General features: G+C 27.0%; 1 long non-coding RNA gene across 1 annotated transcript; it reads left to right on the top strand.

The window, feature by feature from the left end:
* Positions 1–213: 213 nt before the first annotated feature.
* LOC113363204 lies at positions 214–10547 on the top strand. Its single transcript, XR_003365871.1, has 10 exons — positions 214–290; positions 458–529; positions 697–769; positions 937–1020; positions 1307–1472; positions 2972–3055; positions 3339–3476; positions 9026–9109; positions 9396–9573; positions 10457–10547. It is a non-coding gene; the product is annotated as an uncharacterized LOC113363204 (long non-coding RNA).
* The last annotated feature ends 1956 nt before the right edge of the window (positions 10548–12503 follow it).

Here is a 12503-nt window from a genome sequence, read left to right as displayed (position 1 = left end):
ACTTTCCATTATTTTGTATTATATTTTATTTCTCATTATTATCTTATGTTACTATGTTACAATTATTATATTTTTGATTTACTATTTTAATGATGATATTATGACAAGCATATAACTAAATGTCTAAATGTTGATACATGAATTCACTGATTTTCAATTCAATAATCATTAATTCAATAACCATTTGGCCGATAATAACCTTACTATTCTTATTACAGGGATGTTATCAAAAATGATTTGAGGATGGCATTTGTGAACATCAGGTGATTTTGTGCAGTTATCTGAATCAGGTATGTTTTAATTTTTATAATTTTGATTTACTATTTCAATGATGATACTATGACAAGCATATAACTAAATGTCTCAATGTTGATACATGAATTCACTGATTTTCAATTCAATAATCATTAATTCAATAACCATTTGCCCAATAATAACCTTACTATTCTTATTACAGGTATGTTATCAGAAATGATTTGTGGATGGCATTTGTGAATGTCAGATGATTTTGTGCAGTTATCTGAATCAGGTATGTTTTAATTTTTATAGTTTTGATTAACTATTTCAATGATGATACTATGACAAGCATATAACTAAATGTCTCAATGTTGATACAAGCAATCACTGATTTTAAATTTAATAATCGTTAATATAATAACCATTTGCCTGATAATAATCTTATTATTTTTATTACAGTGATGTTATCAGAAAATATTATAGGATTGCATTTTTTAACGTCAGCTGGTGCAGTTATGAATATCTTCATCAGGTATTGTTTAATTTTTATAATTTTGATTTAGTATTTCAATGATGGTACTATGACAAGCATATAACTAAATGTCTCAATGTTGATACTTGATTTCACTAATTTTCTATTTAATAATCATTAATTCAATAACCATTTGCCCGATAATAATCTTATTATTCTTATTACAGTGATATTATCAGAAACGATTGGAGGCTTGATGATTGTAAGCGAGTGATTTTGTTTACTTAAGTGAAGAAATATGTAAATATAAGGTATGTTTTAATTTTTATGTTTTTGATTCACAATTTTAAAGATATCATTATTTTTTAATTTTTTAAAAATTTGAACTTAAATTATCATGATGAGACGATGACGAGACTGAGATATTGTATTGCTATGAACGTTGCTTTTTTTGTGAGTTTTTCATTAAGATTAGTAACAATCATATTGGGTACAATTTCTTAGATGACTTTTGGCAATCTGATCTTATATCTTAATCTTGATTTTAGGTTGATTTAATTTTACATATTTCACTAATATATTATGAAAATATTTCAGATGAGGAAGAAGACGAGTGTGATGCATAATGTTCTTAATACTTAAATAAGCGAGGTGAAATGAAAAATCAAAGACTATATTATATCTCAGCCAGTGTGAGATGAAACGTTTGTAATCTATCATCGAAGGCAATTTAACAGCAAAAACTGCAAAAAATCTAGCAAAGGTGCGCATTTGAAGCAGAGATTGTTTACAACTATGGTTTACAATATGAAATAGGGATAACATTATAATTTTAAAACATTTAACATAACATAACATAACATAATATAACATAAAAACATTTTATTTGTATTGAAGAAGTGATGAAATTTTTGGGAAGACAGGTCTAGCGGTTTTGGAGATCCAATAAAAAAAGTGAAAAAAAATGCCATTTGGCTGGCAAAAATGGTCATTAGATATATGCACATCAAATTATCAGATATTTTATGAAGATTTTAACAATAAGTATAAATTTTGTTTACATTTCTTTGGGTTCCGTAACGTCGTTTATCCGTTATACTGTGACGCGGCGCCCATGCGCTTCGATATTTCGTTTCTACGCAGCTAACGTATCGTGATTGCTTTGAAAAGTTCAAAATGTTTTTTTTTTTTTTAATATATATACATTATTTTCATATCTGTCAGACCGAGGTGCCTATATATACATTTCATTTCATTAATATAATATCTATTATAATTAAAATATCTTTATATATAACTCTTCAGTCTTCTTTGGTTTCAATTTCCTTATAGTATTTTTTTATTTTTCTTTTAAATTTATCGTCGTCATCAATTTCAAAGTATAAATAAAATTTTCCAGAAAGGTAAATTTTTTTCAGAAATCCTAAAAATCTCAACTTTTTTTAAAAAAAAATGATTTTTGGTACGTGAAGTTCCAGCAATTTGCCTTAAGAGCCCAATGCCATTCACCACTAGCTTAAAAATAAGTAGCAAATTATTTTCATAATTTTGTTAATTTTTGTGAAATTGAAAACTGATGTTCAATATTATGAATGTGAAAAGCTATTTTAAACCTCCTTTTTCATATAAGGATTACTAGTAGTTATACATAACATTTTCAGATATTAGATAAGTAGTTATAATTTTAGTATCTAGTAAGGGTGAAGATTCAATTTAGACCTATACTATTTGAAAACCCAGGGCAATCTGGGACAAATATTGCTTTTAGAAAAACCTGGGACGTATGGTCACCTTAATATAAGAGTTTTAGAATTTTAGCTAGAATTAAAAATAAAATTCATTCTCCGAAACGGCTGAATCACCTTTTGCTAAAAACTAATCAGTACGTCTTCTTATTAATAGGAATATAATGTTTTTTGAATATTTCAAGTCAATTGATCTGTGCTCCTGAAAATGTGGAAAAATTGTATCCATACATACACACAATAATTTTATCTAAAGCAGGCCAAAATATTCAGAAACCTTCAAAATGTGAAGATATGCAAACATGCTTATTTTCGATTTTTGGACGATTATAATAATTTACCTTATGGGATGTTTAAAAAAAAATGATACAAAGCTAAATAAAAGAAAATGATGATATTATGACAAGCATATAACTAAATGTCTCAATGTTGATACATGATTTCACTGATTTTCAATTTAATAATCATTAATTCAATAATCATTTGCCCGATAATAATCTTATTATTCTTATTACAGTGATATTATCAGAAACGATTGGAGGCTTGATGATTGTCAGCGAGTGATTTTGTTTACTTAAGTGAAGAAATATGTAAACATAAGGTATATTTTAATTTTTATGTTTTTGATTTACAATTTTAAAGATATTATTTTATAATATTTTTAAAATTTGAACTTAAATTTTCTTGATGAGACGATGACGAGACTGAGATGTTGAATTGCTATGAACGTTGCTTTTTTTGTGAGTTTTTCATTAAGATTAGTAACAATCATATTGGGTGCAATTTCTTAGATGACTTTTGGCAATCTGATCTTATATCTTAATCTTAATTTTGGATTGATTTATTATTACATATTTCAGTAATATGTTATGAATCTATTTCAGATGAGGAAGAAGACTAGGATGATGCATAATGTTCTTAATACTTCAATAAGAAGATGAAAAGAAAAGTGTGTGATAAAACGTTTGTAAGCTATCATCAAAGGCAATTTAACAGCAAAAACTACAAAAAATCTGGGAAAGGTGCGCATTTAAACCAGAGATTGTTTACAATATGAAATAGGGATAACATTATAATTTATATTATCTTAAATCGTTCTTACAAAATTTGACAAAATTTTAGATTCATTCAATATTTGTCTAGCAAAAGACCTCTAATTAAAAGATTTCTATTATCTGCACTCTTCGTATTTAATTAATTTATACGCCATTTTATAGGTCTATTTGTTAAAAACCGATATATCAATTTTCAACTTTGTACCTCATCTTATGGCCGAGGTGTCATTGAAAATATGCCAAAGTGGCCCCTTCTTTCAAACTCACTTTTTGGCGTAACCATAAAAAATATCGAAAAAAATTTTATGTGATTCTACTCACATTGACTCAGACCACATTACGTAGAACAATCGATTCCAAAAAATCGTTTACTATTAGCTGAAAAAGACAAAATAATTTTTCAATTGATTATTATTTAGGGTAGTGCATTTATTTGGACCACTTTCTAATTAGCGTTATTCGAAAGCTTATTGTTTTTTCTTTGAGTACTGCAAATATTGTTCAAATCAATTTAGTGGAACACATTGGAAAATTGAAAAGAACAGAGCAAGTACACCCGCGGGTAACGCTAATAGTACCCTGCAATTGCATAGAGTTCGTTCGGACGCAAAACAGTGCGCGATGCGCCGAAACGATTCTTAAGAAATTCTGAATGCGAAAATATTTATTTTATAGTTATATATGTATATATACATATGAAATAAAAATATAATGAAACATTTTAGTTTCAACAAACACAAAAAAACTTTTTTTTGAATGATAGTTGTAACATTGTGACAATAAAGCCCTTATTGTGACCATTTTTTATCAGTACTACAATTTCATTTGATGTAAAAAAATATATACCTCTAATAAAATATAGCTGGATGTACTTTGTATAGTTTGCTATGAAAAATAAATTAAAAAAATTCATGTAGAAGCTTTTTGTATAGTACTTCAGTAATTTACAAAAATTATTACTGAAAGTATTCTAATAATCATTATTTTTATAATATAAAATATAATAATTAATTTATTTCGAAAATTATATTATTTATAAATATAATATTTGTATCTTTTGTGTGGTTTATGCGAAAGATCGTGTTTTTTTTAACTAATTTTGTATTAGCTAATTCGCATCTACTTATAATATAGTGACATTTTAAATGCATTTAATTTCAGTATATATTTTTAACTTTCCGCAAGTAAGTTATTGTAATCGTTCAAAAATCGCAATCGAAAATGTTTGCACATCTTCACGTTTCGAAGGTTTCTGAACATTTTGGAATACAATAGAAAAAATTTATATGTGAGTATGTGTATTTGTGTTATATTTCGTGTATGAATGATGTAATGAACATTCGATTCCTCTTGATGAGGAGACGTACTGATTAGTTTTTAACAAATACAAGTCGGAGATACGGAGCAAAGATAGAAACCGAGTTTTCAAGAGAACGAAAAATCCGATTCAAATGAATCAAAAAAGCTTTTGCTTTTTTGGACGACAAGATTGTTTTTTTTTTAAAAAAAAAACATATTTTTTAATTCTCAAAAATTATTATCGAAAATAATTCGAATCAAATAAATAATTTTAATTTTGCTATTCAGTTTATGCAATTTCTAACTCCGCTTCATTAAGTTTTGTTCATTCACTTTTCAGGCTAACATATTTAAACGCCATCGTTCAATTTAAGAACACTTTTATTTTGTATATAAATTCGAATAATAAAAGCTACAGTATTTATAATAATATATTTGAAAGCATTCAATATTCTTATTTCATTATAGTACGGGAAGTTCCAGTAATTTGCCTTAAGGCACGATACACCACTAGTTTTAGTGATTTAATTAATATAGTAAAACTAATAATGTCTAAAAATTTCAAACACCGTGAATTTATACATATATAACTATAAAATAAATATTTTCGCATTCAGAATTTCTTAAGAATCGTTTCGGCGCATCGCGCACTGTTTTGCGTCCGAACGAACTCTATGCAATTGCAGGGTACTATTAGCGTTACCCGCGGGTGTACTTGCTCTGTTCTTTTCAATTTTCCAATGTGTTCCACTAAATTGATTTGAACAATATTTGCAGTACTCAAAGAAAAAACAATAAGCTTTCGAATAACGCTAATTAGAAAGTGGTCCAAATAAATGCACTACCCTAAATAATAATCAATTGAAAAATTATTTTGTCTTTTTCAGCTAATAGTAAACGATTTTTTGGAATCGATTGTTCTACGTAATGTGGTCTGAGTCAATGTGAGTAGAATCACGTAAAATTTTTTTCGATATTTCTTATGGTTACGCCAAAAAGTGAGTTTGAAAGAAGGGGCCACTTTGGCATATTTTCAATGATATCTCGGCCATAAGATGAGGTACAAAGTTGAAAATTGGTATATCGGTTTTTATCAAATAGACCTATAAAATGGCGTATAAATTATTTAAATACCAGGGTGGGGCCGATTCTGTATGGCAATGCGCCCATACCCCTTTGAATATTTATTATTTCCTTCTATCACATGTGCTCGAAGGTACCCCTCGTTTTCAAATTAGCTAGTTTTGTTTTCAAATTAACCTCAATTTAGTATACAAATATATTAATTAATTATATCAATTCCAAGTATATTACAGAATCATTCATTTTTCGTATGACTTACAAAGAGTAATTAACTTCAGATTTACTCTTCTGGGATTTTGATGAATTTTTGCATGATGATGGTCAAACCGAACACCTTAAAATATGAGGTCTGTGAGGACTGGTCTCTCCATACTTTTTGATTTACATTCCGATTCACAGATGAAAAGAATTAAAAACTAGTTGGTATTGGTGTTTTGTCTTGAGGCAAGTTACATGAACTTCCCGATATGTGTAAATAATCGACTTAGTCAATAAATAATAAATTAATTTATGAGTGATTAAAAGTATTCCTCGTGGATTTATTACACATAGTTGAAAACGAATGAACACTTTAAATCGGAGTATTTTTTAAAAGCAAATTTTACAAATCAATAATTTTTATAACTGAACCAATTTCCATAGGACTTTAATGGTTTAGTATGTTCATTCAGACCAAGTATTCTATCGTTATATCTAGTAAATCGTCTAATTTTAATTTTAACGAACCTTGAAAAAACTACTCATTTTCTCAATTTTAAAAATTAAACTACATGTCGTAAGGCCGTAATATTTCAGTAAGTTCTGTAAGACCATGCTGTATAACGCCAAAAAAAGATCCAGAAGAATCGTCTTAAATTTTTTTTTCAACAATTAATTTCAACCTAAAACTAATCAGTATCATTTCCAACTAATATCTTTGAAACAGTTTTTGATTTTTTAAAATCAATTCGGTAGTATGAGCTAAAATGTGTACGAAATTTTAACACTTTTTTCCAAATTACAAAGGAACGGCTCGGTCGATCGTCGCACAAAACTGAGAAACATTAATCCTCATCGAGATACATCGAATAGCTTTTAAATTTTTGAAATTGGTCCAGACGTTTTTGAGAAAACGTCGATTTACGGCAAAAAATCTGTTCACATACACGCACACACACATACTTTTTCCAAATTTGGTGTCATTCGATTCAGAATGGCTTGAAACATTCGAGAAAACATAAAATTAGCGAATCGATTTTTTTATTGAAAACATGAACTTCTTCTTCGGGAAGTTAATTATCGGTTTCAGATCCCATCAGCTTTATTTTTTAAACTTATTTTTAAGTTTCAATAGTTAAGTATTGCTAAATATTTTTAATTATTTACTGATTTCAAATATTTTCCAAACAAAAATAGAAATATTTGAAACAAATATATAAGTACATATATGCATTTAAATTGGAAACTAAAACTAAATACTAAAACAAATATTTATCAAAATTAAGTGATAAATTGTTTTCGAAAATTATATAATTAAAAATGTATCTGTATAATCAAAAAGGCCATTTGAAGTGTATCTAATAACTTGAAAATCTTTATGTAATTACAATTCAGAGCCTTCAAAAGTGGACAAAATGTTTGTAAAATCAATGAATTCTACGGCTAACATATTTGTAGTTCATTACTAGGGTTTGTCGGTTTTCAAAAACCGTTTTTTTGGCAAAAATTATGGAATTCGAAACCCGATTTTTTAGTGAAAAAACTCGGTTTTCACTGTATAAATGGAAAATGACAAATATAGCCAAATATAAAAGATAGATGAAAGCGTTTTGATTTTTGAAATCATATCTGTTCAATAGCATTTGATATCTTATCAGTCTGCAATGGTTCCCAGAAAGGTTTTGTATATATTAATTTAGATTTTTATACCAGTGTATATATTAATTTAAATTAGTGTGACTTCTTGAAATTTAAATTAGTGTGATTAGTGTGACTTCTTGAAGAAGTAACTTTCTCTACTCAAACTTAAAAAAAAAAAGTTTTAAACCCTAGAAGCCACAAATTAAAGAATAAAAACTTTAAAATTATTATATCAGGCTTTGAAAATAATTAAGCATAATTTGGTCGCAAGTATGAGAGTATATTCTATTTCAGAATATTTTCTTAGAAACAATAAAAGACATGTCTAAGTAGCAATTCGATAGACGTTCTCAGTTTTTTGAAATCATATTTTATTAAACAAAAAAACAATTAGAATTTTTAAAATTAATTAATTAAAATTGCTCAGAACAGACAATACCCGAGTTTAACTTGAAACTAAAATTGATATTAATAAGTATGTATCAACATGTATTTAATTTTTTTTTAAATTTAATGAATGTTTTTTATTTAAAATGTATTATTTTTATTTATTCGAAAACTTTCCTTTCACTATCAAAAAAATATTTTTATTCATACATATGAAAATGATGTATGAGTAACGAATAATTATTTTCAAAGTTATTTAATTAAGATAAACTATTATTTTTTTGTTCTACTAATTAAAATTAAAATTATTTTGTTTACTATCTATAAAATTGAACAATAAATAAATTTAGTCAAATACTGCTCTAAATTACACTAAATTTATGGATAAATTACAGAATATTCAAGCAAAAATTTATTTTCTATATAAAATTCGAAAACCGGTTTTTTAGTGAAATTAAAATTCGAAAACCGGTTTTCTGAAATGTCAGTTTTTGTATAAACTCTATTCATTACTGATTATGATTGATTATTCATCAATATCCCATATATTACCTCATAATTTAAATTACTTAAATCTAACATAATTGAAACACGGTTCATGTTTCACTGAATTCACCTGACTACACTCATTGTTTTTCTAAATGTCCTGTAACAAATTTTAATATTTCCTTCCCCTTGCCTGCCTCCGGTTGTGTTCCTAGAGTTCATCGTGCAGAATTTATTAGGAGTATAATTTAAAACAAAAATTTAAAAAAAATATAAAAAAAGCAAATAAAGAAATGATGATATTATGACAAGCATATAACTAAATGTCTCAATGTTGATACATGATTTCACTGATTTTCAATTTAATAATCATTAATTCAATAATCATTTACCCGATAATAATCTTATTATTCTTATTATAGTGCTGTTATCAAAAAAGATTAGAGGATTTATGATTGTCAGCGAGTGATTTTCTTTACTTAAGTGAAGAAGTATGTAAATATAAGGTACGTTTTAATTTTCATGTTTTTGATTTACAATTTCAAAGATATCATTATTTTTTAATTTTTTAAAAATTTGAACTTAAATTATCATGATGAGACGATGACGAGACTGAGATGTTGTATTGCTATGAACGTTGCTTTTTTTGTGAGTTTTTCATTAAGATTAGTAACAATCATATTGGGTACAATTTCTTAGATGACTTTTGGCAATCTGATCTTATATCTTAATCTTAAGTGTGGATTGATTTAATATTACATATTTCACTAATATGTTATGAATTTATTTCAGATGAGGAAGAAGACTATGAAGAAGATGAGTATGATGCATAATGTTCTTAATTTTTAAATAAGCGAGATGAAAAGAAAAATCAAAGACTATAATGTATCTCAGTCAGTGTGTGATGAAACATTTGTAAGCTATCATCAAAGGCAATTTAACAGCAAAAACTACAAAAAATCTAGCAAAGGTGCGCATTTGAAGCAGAGATTGTTTACAATATGAAATATGGATAACATTATAATTTATATTATGTTAAATCATTCTTACAAAATTTGACAAAAACTTTAGATTCATTCGATATTTGTGTAGCAAAAGACCTCAAATATCATTATCTCTAAAAAAAAAAAACTGCTTAAGATAAATTTTGTAACTAGGTTTGTAAATATAACAAACGTAATAAGCATTATTATATTAATATTATGCTTGCAACGAATAGTGCATTCGGCAAAACGCCGAATACGGAATATTCAGTCTACTCCAGGTAGACACCGAATACCGAATATTCAGCAACTGTTTGGCAGGTTTTTAGCGCCTAAACTCGTTCGTATTAATGTAATTACTATTCGCAGTTGCCAATTATTTCTATCATTAACATTTAATATTTTCTTTTATGAACCCAATTTTATTCCATATTTATTAGACAAGCCAATCATAATAAAATAAATAAAAACCAACCAAAAATATTATTCATATTTTTGCTCTTAATATCCCTTTAATTAGAAATCCTTAGATTAAATATTATGAATGACTTTATTGAATATAAATACAACACATGCGTATAACCGTTGAATGATTCTTAACATAAACATATAACAATAACGTGTTCTTTAAATATTGAGAAAAGACTTCTTTGTGTTCAATTATAATCTTAAAAGTCGATAAAGTTTGAATTATTATATATACAAAATACAATAACGAATTCATTTCTTCATATCATTTTATGTAAACTGTACACTTGATTTTAACTATTCGCTATTTGGCCGATTAGTAAGTTACTATTCGGCAATACAATAATCATTATTTATTTAGTATTTATTTACTGGGTATTAATCTTATTAATTTTATTTCAGTGCTGTTGTTAGAATAGATTTGAAGATTGCTTTTGTGAATGTCAGCAAGTGATATTGCTTAGTGAACTGAAGAAAGTATGTAAATAACAGGTATGTTTTAATTTTCATGATTTTGATTTACAATTTCAGTGGTAATATTATTATTATTAACACTTTGGTGGATGTGGAAGTAAAACAATAAAAATGAACTTTAATAAATTTTAGTTTTATTTAACTTATAATATATCTTTTTCATATGATAAGCATCTACATGTAATGGTACTCAATAACTTTTACAAATATATCTAGTTTCGGTCAGCAACATCTAGAGTTAACTCGTGACCGGTCATCAAAGTGTTAATTTAATTCAATTTATTCTGCAGTCTGTTAGATAAAACGGATAAAACAATGAGCAGGATTGTTAACAATATAATAAAAGGATAATTAGTGCAGTAAACGGAGAGGAAAAAAGGGTATAACCTCTGAATTTTTTTATTGTGCTCCGAATTGAATGAAATTTTGGAATTAGGTTCATTTTACCCTCAAGTTCAAAAGTGAAAACAATTCGGGTTGCGCCATCACCCCCCGGGGGGGAAGACACCCCCTCTCAATTGTGTAATTACATTTTTACAAAATAACGTCGGAAATCGATAGAAGAACTAATTATAAGAAAAAAATGTCTTCTATAGTTTTTCAAAAAAACTAATACTTTTCAAGCTACTGTCCACTAAATTTTCATATATTTTTGGCGTTTCTCTTCGTTTTTTTGCAGATATCTCCTAAATGATATCTTATTTGCATGATAGTTCACTCATTTTACACGCAAAAAACTTGTAACAGCACTCATTTTAAAGCTTATGTTGAGCACTATAAAACCCAATTTCACCAAAATTCATAAAACGTAATACCTCGACACTAGATGGCTTTAAATACAACAATTAAATCTTGAACGAAATAAAAAACGACTTTGCTCTTTCAAATCTTGCTTAATATTTTTCCTAGAACACTTTATCCAATACCGATTTATTAAGATTTTTATTTACATTATTTTGTTCATTACATGATTTTCGTTAAAATGTATATTTTAGGAGATATTTGCAAAAAAACGAAGAAAAACGCCAAAAATATATGAATTTTTAGTGGCCAGTAACTTGAAAAGTATTAGTTTTTTTGAAAAACTATAGAAGACATTTTTTTCTTATAATTAGTTCTATCGATTTCCGACGTTATTTTGAAAAAAAAAATGTAATTACACAATTAAGAGGGGGTGTCATCCCCCCGGGGGGTGATGGCGCAATCCAAATTGTTTTCACTTTTGAAGTTGAGGGTTAGATGAACCTAATTCCAAAATTTCATTCAATTCGGAGCACAGTAAAAAAAAATTCAGACCTAAAACGCTCCGTTTACTGCACTAAATATTATAATTGATAAGCTAATATTATATAATTGTAAGTGATAAGTTTTTGGCGAGAACTAAGCATTCGATTTGAATGATTCAAAAAAAATTCTACTTGTGTTAGCAAATAATTGCTTTTCGAAAAAAAAATTATTTTATTTAAAAAAAAAAAAATATACTTTGTATATCGAAAATATTTCAGATTTTAATTTTAAATCTGGCTGAAGTTCTCACTTTATACTTTAAATAAGTAATTTTAACTTTGCAATTCAGTTTATATACGAGAGTCTTATAAATATTAGACAATGTTATAGTATTTACAATAATCTATATGAAAACATTTAATATTTTTCCAACATATTTCGTTACGGTACGAGAACTTCCAGCAATTTGCCTTAAGGCATGATGCCAAAAACTAATCAGGACAAAAAGAACCAAAAATGGCAATTCCGTTTTTGAGAGAAGGGAGCATCGGATTTGAATAAAAACTAGTATAGCATCGTGCCTTCAGGCAAATTGCTGGAACTTCCCTTACCGTAACGAAATGTTCGAGGAATACTGAATGTTTTCAAATAGATCATTATTAATATTGTAACATTGTCTAATATTTATAAGAATTATATAAACTGACTTGCAAAGTTGAAATTACTTGTTTAAAGTATATTAAAACTA

The sequence above is a fragment of the Ctenocephalides felis genome, unplaced genomic scaffold (genome assembly GCF_003426905.1).
Source record: "Ctenocephalides felis isolate EL2017-DRISC unplaced genomic scaffold, ASM342690v1 CF-g0.4_SCAFFOLD_00845, whole genome shotgun sequence".
NCBI classification, from domain to species: domain Eukaryota; kingdom Metazoa; phylum Arthropoda; class Insecta; order Siphonaptera; family Pulicidae; genus Ctenocephalides; species Ctenocephalides felis.
Note: the sequence above shows the minus strand (reverse complement) of the source record. Positions and strands in the feature narration are given on the sequence as shown.